Below are 20,028 nucleotides of genomic sequence, written 5' to 3' on the forward strand. Positions count from 1 at the left end.
AAAAAAATAACCCTCGTATATAATACTTAATATAAATCAGCTGTTCATATAACCATATATTTACTAGTAACTTTACAGTGTTGCCACCTTGGCTGGCATAAAAAACTATTCTCATTACTTTATTTACAGTTCGACATGTCACGTCGAAACTAGTCAAAATGGATTCAGGGATGATCAAAATGGATATTTCCGTTGAAATCTTAAAAGTTAAATTTTTCATGATCACAATACTTCGTACAAGGAGAAAATAGGAAAATGTATTTGGGTTACAATAAAAATGAAAAAAATACCACTTACCAGACAATTTACGTTAGAACAAATTTAAAATTCAATATATTTCAGAAATTATAATTTTAAAACAACTACATATATTCAATAAACCATATATAAACATTATACAAGGACACAAATGCATATAAACATTGTTTAAGTGAGGTGCTAAAAATAGCATATGTTTGTATTTCCAGTAACACAAAAATCATAACTAAAATTATTTATTACACATATAATTTATAATAAATGTTCAACGATTGGACAGAAAACCTCTATTTCTGTATAAAGCAACAGATAATAAAATACAATATATATATATTTATATAAAATATATATTAGTATTGCTTCTGAATGTTAATTTTAGGCACTAATATTATTAATCAGCGTAATAATTAGTAAAGAATATCGATGAAAAATACAATTAAAACTATATTTATACATAATACATATTTATCAAGACTTAACTTCAAAAAAAAAAAAAATTGTAATAATTACAGTATAAAATATACATACATATATATATATAAGATAATATACGTATAACAACTACATCATGGAAAGTTAACAATAACATAAAAAAAAAGAGAATGTCACAAATAATGTAGTCCATATGTTGGTATAAAACTGATGATCTATTCACAAATATTAAAATTAGTAACTGAATAACTGAATTATAAAAATATCCTAAAATGCTATATTTTTTTTATTTTTACAAAATTAATTTACAAATTATAGATAGATAAATAATGAAAAACATATAATAACAAAAAATAATAAAAAAACTTTATTCTAAAAATATTTTTTTTTTTTTTCATTGTTTATATTTAAGAATAATAAATTGAATAAATAGTTAACACATTTCACTGCTCAATTATTGCTCTGGGATATTATTATCAAATATTATTGCTCTATAATCTGAAATTGAGCAAATACAGGACACTATACTGTATGAAATATTTCATAAAAAAAAATATCACTTGACTATTGTCATAAATATATATATATATATATATATATATATATATATATATATATATATATATATTTGATGTATTTATACACTTTATAACAAAACACCCCTGCATCTGTTAAATTTATTAACAAACAGTTCAGTTTTCACAATGAAAAATTAACAAACTGCAATAGTGAGTGTTTTATAAATTACAGTAATAATTTATAAATCAGATAATTTCAAAGCTTAATAGCAGACTGAATTAGAAAATGTTCACTAATTGATAAATATTCACTGCTAGAGGCGATTCAACTCAACAGAGATACATTATTAGAATGATGAAATATATTATTGCTTATGTTTTAAATCTCCCAGGTATTCTTAGCAGTTTTATGTATTAATATACATAAAACTACATAAATATATTTACTCACAAACTTGCAATATGTTTAATAAAAATAATTAGAATTTTATCACAACTATACAACATAAGTACTAGCACCTTCAAATTGTTTAAAACATTGAGAACTGCGTATTTTGCTATGGTAAGGTTATAATATACCTTTGTAAATACAAAATTAAATAAATTATTAATTGTATTTAAATATACTGGTTTTTTTAAATTATTAATTCAATTATATAAAATAAAATTATTTTACTTTGTGAGATAGGATGAAAGTTAATATAATTATAATATAGCTCACAAAATAATTATATTAGAACTTGTGTAATCATTTTTGCTAAAAAGATGAAGGCAAAGATGTTAAATCCTACACAAGAAGTGGAATACCTTTGATATGAGGCATCTCATGCAACAAGGATGAACTCGAGAAATGTTAATTTTATCCAAAATTTTCCAGAAAAAATAGTACAAAGTAAATTTTTAGATTTTAGAGCATATGATTATTGTAGATACATGTCTGGGCAAGAAGGTTGAACACAGCTATTACCTGACTTAAATGATGTGTTAGGCTGTAACACAAAATAAAATTATATTAGAATTTGTGTAATCATTTTTGCTAAAAAGATGAAGGCAAAGATGTTAAATCCTACACAAGAAGTAGAATACCTTTGATATGAAGGTATCTCGTGCAACAAGGACGAAATGCCAATTTTATTCAAAATTTTCCAGAAAAAATAGTTTATGAAGTAGATATTTTAGATTTTAGAGCATATGATTATTGTAGATACATGTCTGGCATCACTTAACTCAGCTATTACCTGACTTAAGTGATGTATCATCACTTATGGGAAGTTTGCCATTGTTTCTCATTCACTTTACTGTTGTCTAATGTTTCTGTACTCTCTTTACAGTGTCTGTTCTTTTAGAAACTTTTATCTATATTGGAAATTACCTTTTGTATATAACGTTTTATCTGTACTATGTTGACCTGGTTTGATTGGGGTTTCTATTCAGTAATTTCTTTATTGCCGTAAATAATTTCTATTCAATATGGACCAGGAAATTTTATCTAATAATGAGATAAGCTTGCATGCTATAAAAAAAAAAAACAAAAACATGTTTTTGTTTTTCTTTTGCAATTCTTGGAAAAAGGTATTAACCCTTAACTTCCCGCTTTATTTCGCGCGTGAATCGAGATTTCAGTAAACGTTTGTTTATCTCACTATTACTGAATTGTTTTTCATCCAAAAAATCTGAAAAAATTAGGGTATGTCAACAATGCGTTATTAATTTATATTGTTCAACAAAAATTAATTCTTGTTAATATTTGATTATGTTGCACGCACACAAATATGTTATAAAAAAAAATTACATTTGTTTTTAGATTTTGATATATTTTTTTTTTAATGATATGTTTTTTATATTTATATAAACTATAGACTTTTCTGATTAATTTGACGTAAAATTTATTTATATCCGATAAAAACTGATTATATAAATAAAATAAAAAAACACCACATTTCAGAAAATTGTAACTAAAAAAAATTGAGATTTCGGTAAAGGTTTGTTTATTTCGCTATTACTGAATTGTTTTTCATCCAAAAAATCTGAAAAAATTAGGGTATGTTAACAATGAGTTATCATTTTTATTGTTTAACAAAAATTAATTTTTGTTAAACGTTGCGCGTGCACAAGTGTGGTATAAAAAAAAATAATTTAAAATTATTGCTTCCTTTCCTAAAAGTTACGTTCACTCGGTTAGTCTGTTGAATTTATGTTTACATAGCAATTATATAAAAGATAACAAACCGCTAATATATATAAGAATCAAACAAACAAAAAAATACCAAAATACTACGACTTAAACAATGACGTCAGTGAAAAAAAAGTACTGTGTGTTTGATCCCTTGTGAAATATCTACACTATACACGGCTGTTATGGTTATTGGATTTTCTCATAATTCAATGCGTTGTGATTAAATCCATATAAAAATCTTTTTTCTATGTTAAATGGTTCATGAGAAATGTGAATTTGAAAAATTGATTACCAGTGGTTAATATAGTGACCAGCGGGAGACAAGGGGTTAACTTGGAAAAAGTAGAGATATAGGTTATGTTTACACATCAGTAAAAACAGGAAAAGTTGTCTCTAAATGGCAAATGGGAATTTTTTTCATGTAAATTATTATGTTTTGAGAATTTTGAAATAAATAAAAAAATCAGAGAAATATTTAGTAGTTTTGAGCTAGTTTGACAATAGTGGGGATTTTTGCTTTAAAACTAATTCATCATTGCTACTCTTGTCATCGTGATACGTCAAATGAGATTTTCTCAAAAGTTTATTTTAAATCAATAAACGTTAGTTCGTTTATTGATTTTTAAATAAACTTATTCCTCCTTCTAATGAACTGATTTACACGTAATGAATGTATCCTGTCCAGAACATGTTACATTGAGAGTACAATGGGTATGAAAATCTATGCATTTGTCTAATACTGAAATTGAACATCTCAGAACAAATTTATTAATCCCATTAAGTTATAATTTCAAGCGTTTCTGTTAAGGTAATGTAGAAAAATTCAAACAATAGAAATTGTTTAATTTTATAGAAAATGTACGAGCATTAATAAAGTAACATGAGTAAATATAAAAAAATGTTCTGATCAGATTATTATATATATATATATAAAATAAAAAAAAATTATATTTCAGAAAAGTACCCAGTATATTTTAAAGATACTTCTTAAAATTAAAAAGTAATGTTAAAAATATTTACATTTAAAAAGACAATCTACATCATACAATCTGCTTTTTATAACTGAAAAAAGAAAGTTACATCTACAGCTAAGCATGACTGAAATCAAAGTAAAAAATTAAGGACATAACTAATAGCTGATCATCTACCAATGATATATTACAAATAACCCGTGTTTCCTTAAACAGAAATTAATGGACACAATAAACAAGAAGCAGAAAAAAATAAAAATACAAGCAGATACTTAATTAACGTACATAAAAATTATAAGAGCACAATACAATAATTAGAATACACAAAAATATAGAAAAACTGTACAAAATAAAATTGAGCTGGACTTAAAATTCTTTTATATAAATCCAGGAAATGTAGGAACTGAAAAATATTGATGTTAAAAATATTGATCTTCAAATAAATGTTAAAAACTAGAAAAAAAATTATAAGTTTTAGAAATAGCTTTATTTTTATTCTATTAAATATAACAACAAAATATATTATTACTGCCTGACATACTCTATTTCATAATTTTGATTAAAAATTGAAAGAATTATTAAATTAACTTCTATCAATAATTATTTAATCTTCTAATTATTACAATAAACAAATTGGAAATATAACTATCAGTTTTTTGTGTTTTTTTAACTCTTCATCAACAACCAAACAAGTAATTTCTAATTTTTAAAATTTAAATTTAAAAGTTTTAGATTTTCTTTTATACATTAAATGATTGATTCATTTAATCTGAATTTTTATAATAAGTATTTAATAAATGGTATTTTATAAAAAAAAAAGATATTTAAAATTTATTATTAAATGAAAAATGCAACAACGTAAAGTTGTTGCACTATTTGATAAACAACACTAAAGATTAAAAAAATAATAAACTGGTTGTATAACCAGTATCAAAACATCATTATTGTACTAAATTTAAAAAAAAAGGCATAGACATCACTATTTTTTTTATTATTTAAACACAAAACAAAAATCAATTATGAATTAAATAAATATATAGTTTAACATTTTTAAGATACTAATTTTCTATGAATCCTAGTAAATGAAGGTTTTTTATTTTATGAATTTTATAATTTCTAACTGGTTAAATATGAATTTAATTTTTTATGATTTACATATAGATATACAATGGAACCAACTCCAAACGCCAGCTAGAGATCAAATAATAATAATCCTCTACTATTAAACCTTTATATATTCACTGATCTTAAAAGTCCCACATGCATAATTATTTTAATTCTAGTGCTGTTAACAAACATGTCAACATAATTAGAGTTCATTAACATCATGTCTGCAATAAAATGAAAATGAATTTTTTTTATCAATGAAAAAAGGAGAAATCTAAGAAAAATGGTATCTGGTAAATTGTTAGCAGATGAATACAGTGTAGGAACATAAACTATTGTAGGTAATAAGAAAAATGGATATACCATTATGAATTATGTATTACAATTTGAAAAAGAAAGCACAAAATGAAGAAATGGTTTATTCAAAAGCAATTTCTCAGCGAGTCAATTTCTAGACTAATTCTAGTAAAGAAACCCATTATATTAAATGAAAAACTATACGAAGATGAAAATTTTAAAACAACTAAGCTTTAAAATTTTAAACAATGTCATCAAAATTTTTAACTTGAAATTTATGGAGAAAAATTATCAGCAAACAATCGCAACAGTAGATGAATTTCTTCAACAACAATTTGATTTTTTTTTTAATTTTTTTTAAAGGTTATGATGAACACTTCGTTTATAACGTAGACGAAACAGGCCTTGAATAGAAAATTCTTCCTAAGGAAACTTAAGTTTCCTGCAAAGAAAAATTATTTCCAGGCTACAAAATATGTAAAAAATGTGTGACATTGTTGGTTGATGATATTAATGCAACTGAATGATCAGAGACTAACTCTTATGTTAATTGGCAAATTACAAAGTATATTTTTTTCTTATTAAGTGTGATATCCATTAAAAATTAGAATGATAATTCCAGTTGTGTATAATAAACATTTTTTAATTTTCCAATTATCTGAAATTATGATTATCAGGAAAGGTCAATCTGGATAATTGGTATTCCACTGCATATCAATCAATGATCACTATTGTTATCTAAATAACATTATTAATTACAAAGTAAAAAGTTAATTATGTACAAATGAAACTATATCGTATTTTTTAATATATAACAGTAACACAACAATTCTATGTATTATACAGGGCATTTCATAATGTTCTTCGGAGTTTTGAAAATTCATTAACAAAAAACTATTTCACTCGTAAGAATAAAACAAGTACTGTACGAAAGAGTACTTCAAATATACTAGGCAGTTAGAAAACCATTTACTCGGTAGGCGTCGACAGTAGAGAAAATGACTGCCACGGGAAGCGAGAAGTCATTTTGTGTGTTAGAATTTCACTTGTCAAAGTCAGTAATTTCTGTGCAACGTGCGTTTCAACCGAAACACACGTTGGAGCTTGTGTTAAGTGAGGAGCCACAAAGTGACAATTCAATTCGTGCACGGTATAAACAATTCAGTGAAACCGGTTGCTTGTACAAGTAAAGATCAACCGGTCATCCATCAACCTCAGAAGTCGATGTCGAACGTGTGCGTGCAAGTTTCATTCGCAGCCCGTAAAAATCGACGGCGGCTGCAGGCAGAGAATTAGGAATTCCGAAAACAACAGTGTAAAGAGTTCTCTGTAAACGTTTATTATGCATCTTTATTTATCTTTATTTTTATGTAATCCAGCATCTTTCTGATGGAGATAAAACATGTAGGCTCGAATTTTGTTTACAGTTACAGGAAAAGATGTTGTTAGATGAAGGTTTTCTAAAGAAGATAATTTTCAGCGATGAAGCTATTTTCCATATTAGCGGCAAAGTAAACCGTCATAACGTGCGAGTTTGGGGAACTGAAAATCCACATGCTTATGTGGAACACATTCGGGATTCTCTGAAAGTAAACGTTTTTTGTACGATCTCTCGTGTGGCAGCGTATGGGCCGTTCTTTTTTATGGACAGTAACCGGTATGATATATCTGGATATATTACAATTATGGCTTACACCTCAGCTACTCAATGACTTCGTTTTCCAGCAAGACGGTTGTCCTGGCTGTTTTCATAACGAGGTTCGACAGTACCTTAACACATTACCTCGGCGCCGGATAGGTTGTGTGTCTGAAGAAGACCAACACATTATGCTGTGGCCACCAAGATCACCAGACCTCACGTCATGTGATTTCTTTTTCTGGGGTTACGTGAAAGATAAGGTGTTTATCCCACCGATGCCACATGATATCGCTGAGCTAAAGGATCGCATAATCGATGCAATCAACTCTATTGAAAATGACATGTTAGAATGAGTTTGGAAAGAGCTAAACTTTTGAGTTGATGTGTGGCGTGTAACCAGAGGAGCACATATTGAACATTTATAGATTTTAACAAAAATTGTTTGAATCCCTGCATCACCTCATATAACTTTCATTTAGGTAAGTGAAATACTTTTTTTGAACTGAATTTTTGTAACTCCTAAGAACATTATGAAACTCCCTGTATTACAAAAAAAAAAAAAAAAACATTACTAATTTAGAATACATCAATTATTTAATTTTACAAATGATTTTTATGTAGTTGTGTAATAAAATATAGAGTATTTGATAGATTGTTTTTAATTTTTATATAGGTTTAAATTTCTAATGAAATTTAAGTTCATTAATTAACTCAATTTTATTCTTCTTTTGGATGTCGACATTTATTAATGTTACCAATATAAATATAACAGAACGAAATTCAAATTTTTGGTCAGATTTCTAAGTTATATAATTTGCCGAATCACTAATTGCATCATTTTTCAAATCAATGGATAAAAAACAGGATATATTTAGAAATATATCTTATTTTTAATAAACTACTTTTATAAAGTGAGTAAATTTTATTTTATAATCTTTATGGTATTATTTTTTAACGATTATGTTTTCAATTGATTTTAATAAAAAGTAATGAAATTACTCTACCATAATGAAATGTCAGTTGTGTTAAATCACATATTGTTGGAGCCAACCCCAACTAAAAACAAGAATATATCAAGGTTTATGTTTATATTCATGCTATTCAGAAAAGAAAAATACAAATATTTTTTTAAAGTTAATTTCGATATTCAAATCGATTTGGAAATATTGGAAATCAAGAAATAAAATATGGAATAATAATAATAATAAAGATTTAGATGTTTTGGAGAAAACGGACAAATAAAAATATAAAAGGAAATTCAAATTGATTAGCCTACAGAGAATGAAGATTATACACTTATAAAGTCTTCAATAAATGGCAGCACTTTTTCAAATAATGATAATGTATAGTTCAATTTAATTTAATTCAAATCCACACTGTACTGTAACACTGGCTGGCCATGTTACATGTTGCTTTTAATTCTAGTTATTCCATCACTACTTTTAATATATTTAGTAAAAATTAAAAAAAATTCTATATTTTTGATAAATTTGAATGTATTTAAGTGTGGAATGTAGTTTGATACAAAGAGTTTAAAGTATAATAAATACAAAGAGCAATATTTATTTTAAATAATTGCATATAACTATAACCTGAAAATTTTAATGGAAAAAACCAAAAGTGTGGTATTTTAAGGGAGTTATTTTAAAAAAACAGATATAGAATTTGACAGTAAAGAAACTGAATGAATAAAATATTTTAAATATATATTGCAAATGATGCATCTTACAATTTTGATAATGAAGTAGCTGACAAATTGAAACATGTGGAAAATTCATTCATAGACATACAGAAAACAGAACCCAGAAAGACCCCAGGGCTGAAATTTCACAGTATCACTACTACCAAAATTATCCAGATTGCTGAAATGAGGTTTTTACAAAACATCTATGAATGTACTATAAGAAAGAGATCAAGGAACTTGAATATCAGAAAAAAATTAATTTGCTGTTCAGCCTTTACATAAAAATAAAACAATATAGATAATGAGATAGTATTATCACTTAGGATGCAGCATGAACATACACTGTTAGGCGCACTGAACTATCATTCCATTTGAAAGTGAGATGTTGAAAGACCGCAAGAGATGGATACTAGAGTAGGTTTTATGAAGCTTAATTCTTCTCAATGAAAAAGAAGAGTAAAGGAAATTTCATTTAAAATTATTTTCTCATTAAAAAAACTCTAAAGAATAATGTTTTACAGTAATTTCTATGTTGAGTACTGTTTACCTTTCTTAGCTTCATTATTTTATCACATTTTGATACGTTTCGGAACCATTCCGTTGTTAAAACTTGCGTGTATCCACTGCCAAAGAAGCGTGTACCACCCGAGTTACTACCTTTGATTTTATTAATCGTGTAAAACAGTCCCTGAGAGCAAGGTGGCAAAGTGACTGGGTGACTACTGTCGATAATAAACTCAGACAGATTAAAGATTCAGTTTTGCCATGGGGCTGCTCTTGCAGAAAAACTTGTCGTGAGGAAGTGGTCCTCTGCCGGTTACGAATAGGACATATGAGGATCGCACATGAGTACCTAATGTCGGGAGGAATCGCACCCCTATGCACACGATGCAACTGCCGCATGACTGTGCACCACATTCTCATAGACTACATATGTTATGCGGAGTTGCGTCATAAGTTTAATCTACCTAGAAACATCTGTGATATCTTGTACAATAATAACAAAATTTTGAACCGGATGTTTCTGTTTTTGCATAGTACTAGGTTACTGCAAAAAATTTAATATTATGATATATATTTTTATGCTAGAAGAGTTTTTGATAATTTTTAACCTTTACTTTTTTTTTTTTTTTTTTTTTTGTTTCTATGTCTTTAATTTTATTATCCGAGAAGAGAGCCTTTTGCACGACCTATAGGAATTAGGTAAGTTTTATATAGTTTCTTTATTCTATTATTTTAACTTTTATGTTTTAAAGACTTCATTTGCGATATTAGTTTTGAGTTTTATTTCACTTTTTCGACTTTTGTTTTAATAAATTTTTATTATATGAATTATATTAATTTTACACCTTATAAGTTTTATTGTGTTGGAGTTATTTTATCCTTATTAATAAAAATTCCGGGTGATGATAACGCTGAGGCATTTTTCGCCCCCAAACATAAAAAAAAAAATGGAGTATTCCGAAACATGTCAATATGTGATAAAAGAATGAAGCTAAGAAGGGTAAATAGTACTAAATGTAGAAACTACACTAATCTTAGCAGAAAAGATAATAGTATTATTATTTTAATAACAAAATTTTTACAGTATTTTTATATATATTTCTTATATTCATTAAGCAATCTAAATTATGTAAATTTACGCTTAATTTACTACTAACTTAAAGTAACATTTAAATTTAAGTTTACTTACTTTAAGCAGTAGTAGAAAGGTTTCATTCTTTATGTATTATTTGATGAGAAAGAAAATTACATATTTATGTAATTTTCTTTCTATATGTACTATACAAATTGTCGATATTAATGTTCAATAACTTCAAGTAAATAGAGTAAAATCCTGAAATTGGAAAAATAATGCATTATAATATTAAGAACTCTTTTCTTTTAATAATAACCCAAAAGTATAAATAAATGTTTACCATTTTAACAACATACAATTGAGATAATTTATTGTTTTATTATATATTTTCTTTATTATACAAAATTATACACCATATTACATGAAAATAATATATACTCTATAAGTAACATGTCTCATGATTCTGAAATGCCTGTACAGTAAATTTCACCGTGCTAACTAAGAAGTACTAAAATATGTACAGTAAAAAAAAGTTTTTATTACAGGCAGTTAAACATTTTAACAATAAGTAACAAGTAATGATAACAATCTATGTTAGAAGCTAATTTATAACTAATAAAGATATATTTGTAATGCCTACTGCTAAAGTACAGTAAATTATAAACTCAAATTTTAAAAAATAGAATAAATATTTAAAATATTTCACTTAGATATTAAAAATATTGCTGCCATGTAGTATAGAATTCTAATCTAATAGTATATAAAAAAAAAACAAACTGAAAGACACGACGATTATTTTATTAACTAAATATCCATAAATTAATTAACATCAATAATCTAAAAGAAAAAAATAAGTTCCACAGAATCGATTGTTAAAATAAATAAATTTTTAAAGTCATTAATTTCTTTCTCAGTCCTGTGAATAAGATGTTAGAAAAAATAAATTATTATAAATTTGATAAACCATGGCACTACTGCCTACAGATAACGGGCAGCCAAAAATCAGACTTTTTAACTAATTCGCTAAAAAACATACATAAAATTCAAGCTCAAGTCAGAAGTTTAAGGTTTTTATAACCGTAAAAAAACTTTACTTACCTTTCTGATTTACTAACCATACAATAATGGCACTTATAACAATGAAAATTAAAAAAATTCTAGAAAAAATTACTTATTGAAAGTGCATTATATTTATTATAACATCTCATGGTGCAACAATTTGATAATAATAATTATTCTTCAAATACAGTGATGATACACCATACTTAATTAAGTATTGTGATAAGTTGTTAAAGCAGGTACAATGCACTCAAGCTGCTTTTATCATGCATTTTTGAATATACATTAAAATAGACCCATATAAATGAGCATGTGTGTAAACATATATATATTCTCCGAGAACAAATAAACATACATACACACGTGCGTATAAATATATACTCAACAGATATACTACAGAATGATGCAGTAAGTTATTAACAATTAACAAAAGTAAATTGCCTTAATCATATGCATATTGTATAAATATAACCCTAGTAATCTTACGCTAATATCAACAGTTAGATAGAAAGAAGATGAAACAAAAGATTATTTTTAAATTTACTTTTGAAATTAAATATTTTTTCGAGCCAAGCAAGAATCTTACGTAAATAAAACAAATGTGCAAGTAAGAAGGCTAGTATTTTTGTTACTTAAGTTTTTTTTTTAAAGTAATTGCTTTCTTACGAGACTTATTGGTATTTTCTAACTAAATTAAAAAAAAAAAAAATTAACAGAGATTATTCCTTAATTAACTAATATATATATATATATATCTTATAGTAATTAGAAGTAATTAAGAATATATATATATATATATTCTTAATTAAAAGTTCATAATAATATTATATATTTTTTGAACCCTTTTATAATCAACAATTGAAAAATATGCCTTTTATTGATTTCAGGATCATTTAATCAAAATGTTTCTTAATATTTAATATATTTTACTTCCTTATGATCATCATATTTCTATAGAGATAGAGAAGAAGTAGATGTCATTTTTTTGCCAAAGAGTTACAAACAACAATGCATTCAGATCAAACTGTACGGTTTGACTTGAATAACAAATGGTTTGATCTAACAAAAAAAAACCGCAAATGTAATTTTTATTACAGATTAGTCACATGTGTAAAATATTCAATAAAAACAAAAAGATCATGAATTGAATTATCACAATGAACAAATATTTCTATGTTTCTGGACTGATAGATGTTAAGACTCCAAAAACAAAATGGTTGTGAAGAGATGATACAAATAAATAAAACGTTAGATTATTTAGTTATACATTTTTCTTTTAATGAACGGAAGATGTTTTGTAAGAATTGCTTCTTACTAACATTAAGAGAAATTAATGCTTTTTTTAAATCTCTAATTGCATAGTCTAAATGCAAATGTGCCACGAATATCTTTAAGTCATAAGAAAGAAACTATTTTACCCTCGAACAAACACTCAAAGGAAAACTTACTAACGCTCCAGTTGGCAGACGATGAATTTCATAAATTAAATTCTTTTAATCTTTCAAAATCTAGTACGTGGTATGATTGTGGCATACTTTAACACAAAAATTAAAAACTGATGAATTATAATGTCAAGAGTTAGAAAATTATCTTGCACTATGATCAGGTTGAACCAAATTATGCATACAAGCAGAAATGAAATGATCGATTCTTAGACAAATCATACAAAACATGCATGAGGGGCTGTTGAATGTTTGACATATCAGTTTTGTCAATTTCATATCTTATAGAGAGAGGCAAATAGTGATCTTTTAATCTGACCATGTATGATTCAACAAACTCTAAAATCAAAAGCTATATAAGAGGTAATCAAATTGCCATTTATAAATTCAAGAAATTGTATTTTTACCAACAGAAATTAAGCAAGTAGTTTTCCAAACAGTTATGAAGACAGAAAGTTATGAAGTTCTCACATTACAGTAGTGTTTCTGATTGCAATTAAATGAAACCCTTTCTTGAAAACTGTTAATTTGTAATGATATTGAATGACACAAATCATGCCAGAATTTAAGAAAAAAAAAAAAGCAGTTGCAAGTATCTATAGTCTGCAAGTCTGGTATCAGTAGGTTAGAGTAATTGAATTGAACATAAATAGAAATTTATTGAGTTAAATCTTACCGATTTTATAAAATTTTCCTCTGTTCCTGAAAGGCTACTTCACTTAAAAAAAAAATACTGATGGAAGTTTGTTTTAGTTGGCTCCAAAGTAAAAGAGTCAGTATTGAATTTCAGCCAAGAGAATGTTACAATAGTCCAATATCCATAACCGAGGAAAAATAACGCATCTTGTTCGGTACTCTCCATCTTATTACATCAAGTTAGGGGGGCGCATTGCTCCCTCCAACCAACTACGGCCCTGATGTGGCGTATTCCTGCTAGCCTATGAAGCTCTAGTACCGAAAGGACTTCAGCGGACGGTCTGAAGGGGAATTACGTCGGGAGCACAGGCTTTAAAAGCCTAGTCTCTCACCGTCAGACCCAGTAATGGGTTTGAGAACGCTGGTCCAAAACGAATATGGAATGCTAATCACTAATCTGTCCGTAAAATATAACAAAACTTGAAACTTATAACCGACATTAAAATAAACAGTTGAAACACGCCCGATTACAGAATCATACAGCAGCAAAGGACACTGTCCATTGCGATTTGAAGGGAGAATTTGTGATACTCCTGCCACTTTTGCGTTCCGTTCTGTACATCAAGTTATGAGTTTCATAAGAAATTAAAGAATTCTGCTAAAGTTCTTCCAGATATTGAAGAATTCCTTTATGAGTTAATAAATTTCAAATCGCGTGAGACTAAAATAAATTTTGTAGGAAAAGGTTTAAACTACAAAAAAAAAAATGGTAGAATAAACAATAAAAAAATATAATCCAATAGGTTTTTCATTTATTTATTTTACAAGATTTTATTTTTTAATTTTCTTAGTTTTTTGAAATATCGTTTTACAAAGATTTATTTCCTTAAAATCTGTTTAATCTTTAATCTAATTTTTTTTTTGTTCTTTTAAAGAACAGTTTATTTTGTTTACATTTTATTAAAATTAATTCGTTTTTTTATATATTACAACAACATTTATGTTAGAATTGTTATAATGCTTTGTTTGCTTGTTCATTGTTGTAGTTTTTTTAGGTTATTTCATTGTTAGAAAATTTTTAAGTTATTAATATGGTTATAAATTATGATATAACCTCTTTTTTAGTATCGTTTTCATTACTAAAAAACAGTGCAGCATAATTTTTTGATATTTTAATGATTTAAATAATTTTTTGTACTTTTTTTGTTGATATAATTAAATATTTAAATTCTGTTCCTTTGGAATAGACGTTGTTGATAACGTCTATTAATTTTTAGAATTGATTTGGAGAGAAAGCCGAACAGCACTTCTTTATATTCCATTTATTCTGGCTGGTACCCAGGTAAACAATTATGAAAACAATTATACTAAAGTGAACTTTTATGCGAAAAAATGCCATGCTGACCAGGATTCAAACAAAACTAGATGAAAAGCAGAGATTGCTACTACTTTGCCATGACTGGCTTTATATGTGGTTTTTTAAAATGATTTGTGTAAATTTTTTCCTAATATTTTTAAATTATCGGTCAATTACTTCTTTTATCATTACAATATTTGGATTTTAGATATAAATTTTGTGTGTACTTCCTAAAATGATTTTTTTTACTACTGATAATTTTCAGAATAATCTTTTTCTTTCTGAATTAATTTTCTTATAAATATAGCCTAATAATTGTCATATTTTTTTCTTAAATAAATCTTAATATCATTATTGAAAATTGTAGGGGACAAGACAAAGTGGCTTAAAATTTTCCCTTTTTATAGGTAAATTATTTTGTTATGTTTGTTTAATTATACTTTTAAATGTATCTGTCATTACCATTTCTGGCTTAACAATTTCTTCTTTTTAATGAGAAACATTGCGTATGTGTTTTTTTAATGTTTGTTATTATTATTTGATAATAATTTGAATTAATACCATAAAAAACTAAATATTTAAATTTTATATGCTAATATTATTTTTTCATTAATATGCATACTGAAATGATTTTATCATTCAATACATGACATAATGATAAGTAACTGTTTATTGTTTGACATGATACTGAAACTTCATTTAGGTCACAAGATATGATAAATCATGAATCCTGTTGGTAAAAACAAAACCCAAACTAAATTAAGGAAGAATAGATAATCAACTAAAAAGTCAAAACCAATATTTTGTTAATATGTCACGTAATTATTTGTTTTAATAAATTTTTATTATATGATTTATATTAATTTTAAACCTTATAAGCTTTATTATTTTAGAGTTATTTTAACTTTTTGTTAAAGAAAATTCCAGGCGATGATAACGCACAGGCATTTTTCGCCCCCAAACAAAAAAAAAAAAAAATTATTACGTATAACTTTATTTTTTCCTTATTAATTATGTATAATAACATAAAATGTTCAGTATTTTACAGAATAAGGACGTTTTGTTCATACCAAAAATGTGATTTTGTGACTATCTGCATTCAGCCTACAGCTCTAGATTTATTAATTTCAACTACTCTTTCTCTATTAAAAAAAAAAAAACTATACCAGCTTATACTTTTTATAATTAAAATACATACAAAATGATAAATCAAATTATAATAACGGCAATTTACTCTTAATTAACGCATAAAACTTGCTGCTACATTTCAAGATATAACATTAAAAAAATATTAATAAAATGGACAGCAATGTTACCAATTGATTGTCATAATGCAATTCCTTCTTATTTTCTTAAAAAATATAAGAGTAACACCTTATAATAATAACTTTCACAACAGTAAAATATATGTAATATATAGTGCAACTATAATCATTAATAATAATTAACCTAACAGTGAATGATTTAAGAACAGAAATATTTATCAATAAAATAATTTATTAATGATAACCATTTTATAACTGTGTTAGATAAAAATATATTGTGAAATGTATTAAATATATAAAGAATTTCTATGATAAGTAACACACACACATACATTTGTTACACTTGTTTGTAACACACACACGCACACACTTTTTTTTATAATTATACAATATTAAAGGCACTTACAATGGATGGATAAGTTTCAGTGGCAAGGCTTTTTAACATTACTTTGAGCAAATATAAACCATTAACATAACATAAATCAGTAATAACACTCTTGACTTTTTGCTAAAATAAACAAATAGATAACTGTTATTTATTTCATCTGGCTCCGTTTAATTAATTATATAATTAGAAGAAATTTATTTATTTTTCATTATATGAAAAAAAAAAACTGAACCTTGAGTACAGTATATTTAATTTTAAAATAATACGTTAAGAATTACATAAACAACAATCAATAATTCTTAATTCATGAATTATAGAATTGCAGTTTATTATACGACTACTAAAAGATTAAATTATATTGATATGAATCAACTGTATCCAACATATATTGTTTCTAAACAAGTTATATAATATTTTGAAGATGATTTGGTACATTTTAATCATCACGTACAGTATATATGTAACAAAAAATTACATCAAACGTTTTTACTTAATTAAATGAATATAAAAATGTTAAAATTATTTAAATAATACAATTAAATCAAATTAAATAATTACAGCTAATCTGATATTATTAATAAAAGTAATTTTAAAGACTGAATACGCAAATATTAAAATTAGTACAACAGCAATAAATATTAATATAAATAATAAAACATTCTTATACTGTTGAATACCCTAACCTTACCAGTACGATTAAAATGTGTCATGTATTGTTCTACTGAGATTACTGTTAGTTTTTATTGCATTTTATTGTTATCCGCTAGATATATTTAGAATAAAGAACCGATGAAATTCCCTTAATTTATTGAATTTTTGAAAAATTATTTTCTTTGTTGTATAATCATTTATTATAAGCATGTAAGTAATAATGATAAGTCTACGTTGTGTTTAAACATTGACAAATTGGTGATATTTCAGTTAGCAAAACAATATTTTTTTTAAATTAATATTTATAGATTTTTTAAAATTTATTATTTATTACACTTCTGTAGCAAAGCGAATGGAAGTACATGAGAGTATAATTTGACTAAATTATTAGTAAAATAATTTTATAATTATATCTAAAAAAAAAAAATTTATTTTTCAAAAATATTCAAGTTTATACAATACTGGAAATGGTACAGTGACGGATTTCTAAATAGTTTAACTAGGCTATTTAGAAATTTGTCTGAAATTAGTAGGCTATAGTCTACGGCGGCAAATTTTCAAAGGCAGAAATTTTTTCCATGGCACTAAAGATAGCGTATCAACTTTGCTGAATTTCTTATCTCTCTACTCGGTTAAGCAGAACTACACTGCAAATGAAAAGCGTACCAGAAAGAAAAAGCGATGATGGTGAAGTTCTGTTCGGTGCTAAGAATGATTTCTAAATAAACGTATTCCTTACAATTATGAATCAATTAATCTCGGAATTGGACCGTGGAAAATGCATTAAACAGTGTTTAAAACTGTTTAAAACGTTCTCTGTAAATTTCGCAAAATCTCTGTTGGAGAAATAAGGTGTGAAGCGTTAAAATTATGTGAAATTTATTCACAGGATATTTCAGACGATCTAATTTAACAGATTTTGCACCTCAAAGACGAAAAATGTGTCAAAAAATATCAACAATATCAAAATATCAACTGGATTAGAGTCAGAATCTGCTTGATATCTTTCCTAATATCAATTTAGTTTTAAGAATCTACAAATCAACGGCAATAAGCAATTGTTCTTCAGAACGTTTGTTCTCATGCTTGAACAAATTAAAATATGCTTATGCTCAAGTATGTCCGAAAGCAGATTGAACGATACAGCAGTTTAATCAATTGAATCTGACGCTGCAAATTTGATTTCGTTTAACAATGCGATTAAAATTTTTGTTGACAATAAAATCAGATGAAAAGTGTAATGCGACTGAAATGAAAGGCAATCTTTATTTAGCTGAGTATCTATAATATGTAATTAATATATGAGTTTTATATTACGCTGGAATAAAGTTTTTGTTGCATTTTATGTGATTCTAATAAACGTTTGTATAACTTCTGTATTCCTTATTTTATTACCTATTTTTAGTTTTGTAAGAAATATAGCAAAGGCGCCGATTTGGTTCAGCCTGTAGGTGGCACATTTGTAAATCCGCCTCTGAAATGGTACATTATCTTTTTTAAAAAAAACGAAACAAAAAACTCGTTTTGTAAGGACAACTTGGTTTTTAAACTTAATAGTTAACAGATTAAAAAAAAATTAAATTTTGCTATACACTTCATTTAAACAAAATTAACTCCGAGAAATAGTGCTGTACATAATAACAATAAGCCAATAGTACTTGAAGGGATAAACACAAATGTTTACATTTATTTTTAAAAATAAATAAAATATATATATAAAAGAACAAGTACCAGCAATTTCCGTTTTTCAAAAATAAAATTCTACTAATTATATAAATTTTTATATGTACAAATCAAATACAATAAAAAAAACTGAGCCAGATTAGTCTTAACAGCAGCAAAAAGACAGAATGCTTTGAAGAATTTATTCGATATTTTCCAGTACAATGCAAACAACAAGACGCTCCAAATAGGATTGCGCTGTGTGCACTTAAATTACTATAATATCATTAAATACAAGAATTTATTTTTGTTTTTTTTTTTAACTACTTTAAAATAAGGTAACACATTATACATATTATATATGTATCTTTTTAAAATGAAAAGGCCAATAATTTTTATTCATTTCAAAGCTCCAACAATGAAACATCAATATTTAATAAAAAAACTGATAAATCATTCTACTATAAATGGATTAAATACGGGTATTTACTTTATACAAGGAAATAGAACGTTAATCTTAGTAATGCCAAAACATCTCTAACGAGTAGATAAATGGATGATATTTACGATGCATTATTTTAACATTAAAAGCAACTATTTATTCTGAATTATACAGTATAGGAAAAAATATATATATAACCTCAACTCTATTATATAGTTAAAAGAAGAGTAAATTGAAAATAAATTTAATCCAAATAATATGAACATATATAAGAAATTTCATGAAATAGTAGCAAAAAAAACCAGTTAATTATAAAATAATACCTGAAAAGCTGCCATTTTACCTAATAATACATTAAAAAAACCTTGCCTTACAACAAACATTAAAATACAAAACAATAAATTTGCAAATAATCAATAAAGCAATATACAAAATAAATTACAAATAACTAAAACTAAGACTTAT

General features: G+C 25.8%; 1 long non-coding RNA gene across 1 annotated transcript; it reads right to left on the reverse strand.

Annotated features, from left to right (window-relative positions):
* Positions 1 to 1,289: 1,289 nt before the first annotated feature.
* On the reverse strand, positions 1,290 to 19,936 carry LOC142317400 (uncharacterized). Its single transcript, XR_012754731.1, has 3 exons — positions 16,472 to 19,936; positions 10,776 to 10,919; positions 1,290 to 2,197 (listed from the first exon to the last, which is right to left on the reverse strand). It is a non-coding gene; the product is annotated as an uncharacterized LOC142317400 (long non-coding RNA).
* Positions 19,937 to 20,028: the final 92 nt, after the last annotated feature.

This window comes from Lycorma delicatula, chromosome 1, assembly GCF_047948215.1.
Source record: "Lycorma delicatula isolate Av1 chromosome 1, ASM4794821v1, whole genome shotgun sequence".
Taxonomy (NCBI): Eukaryota; Metazoa; Arthropoda; class Insecta; order Hemiptera; family Fulgoridae; genus Lycorma; species Lycorma delicatula.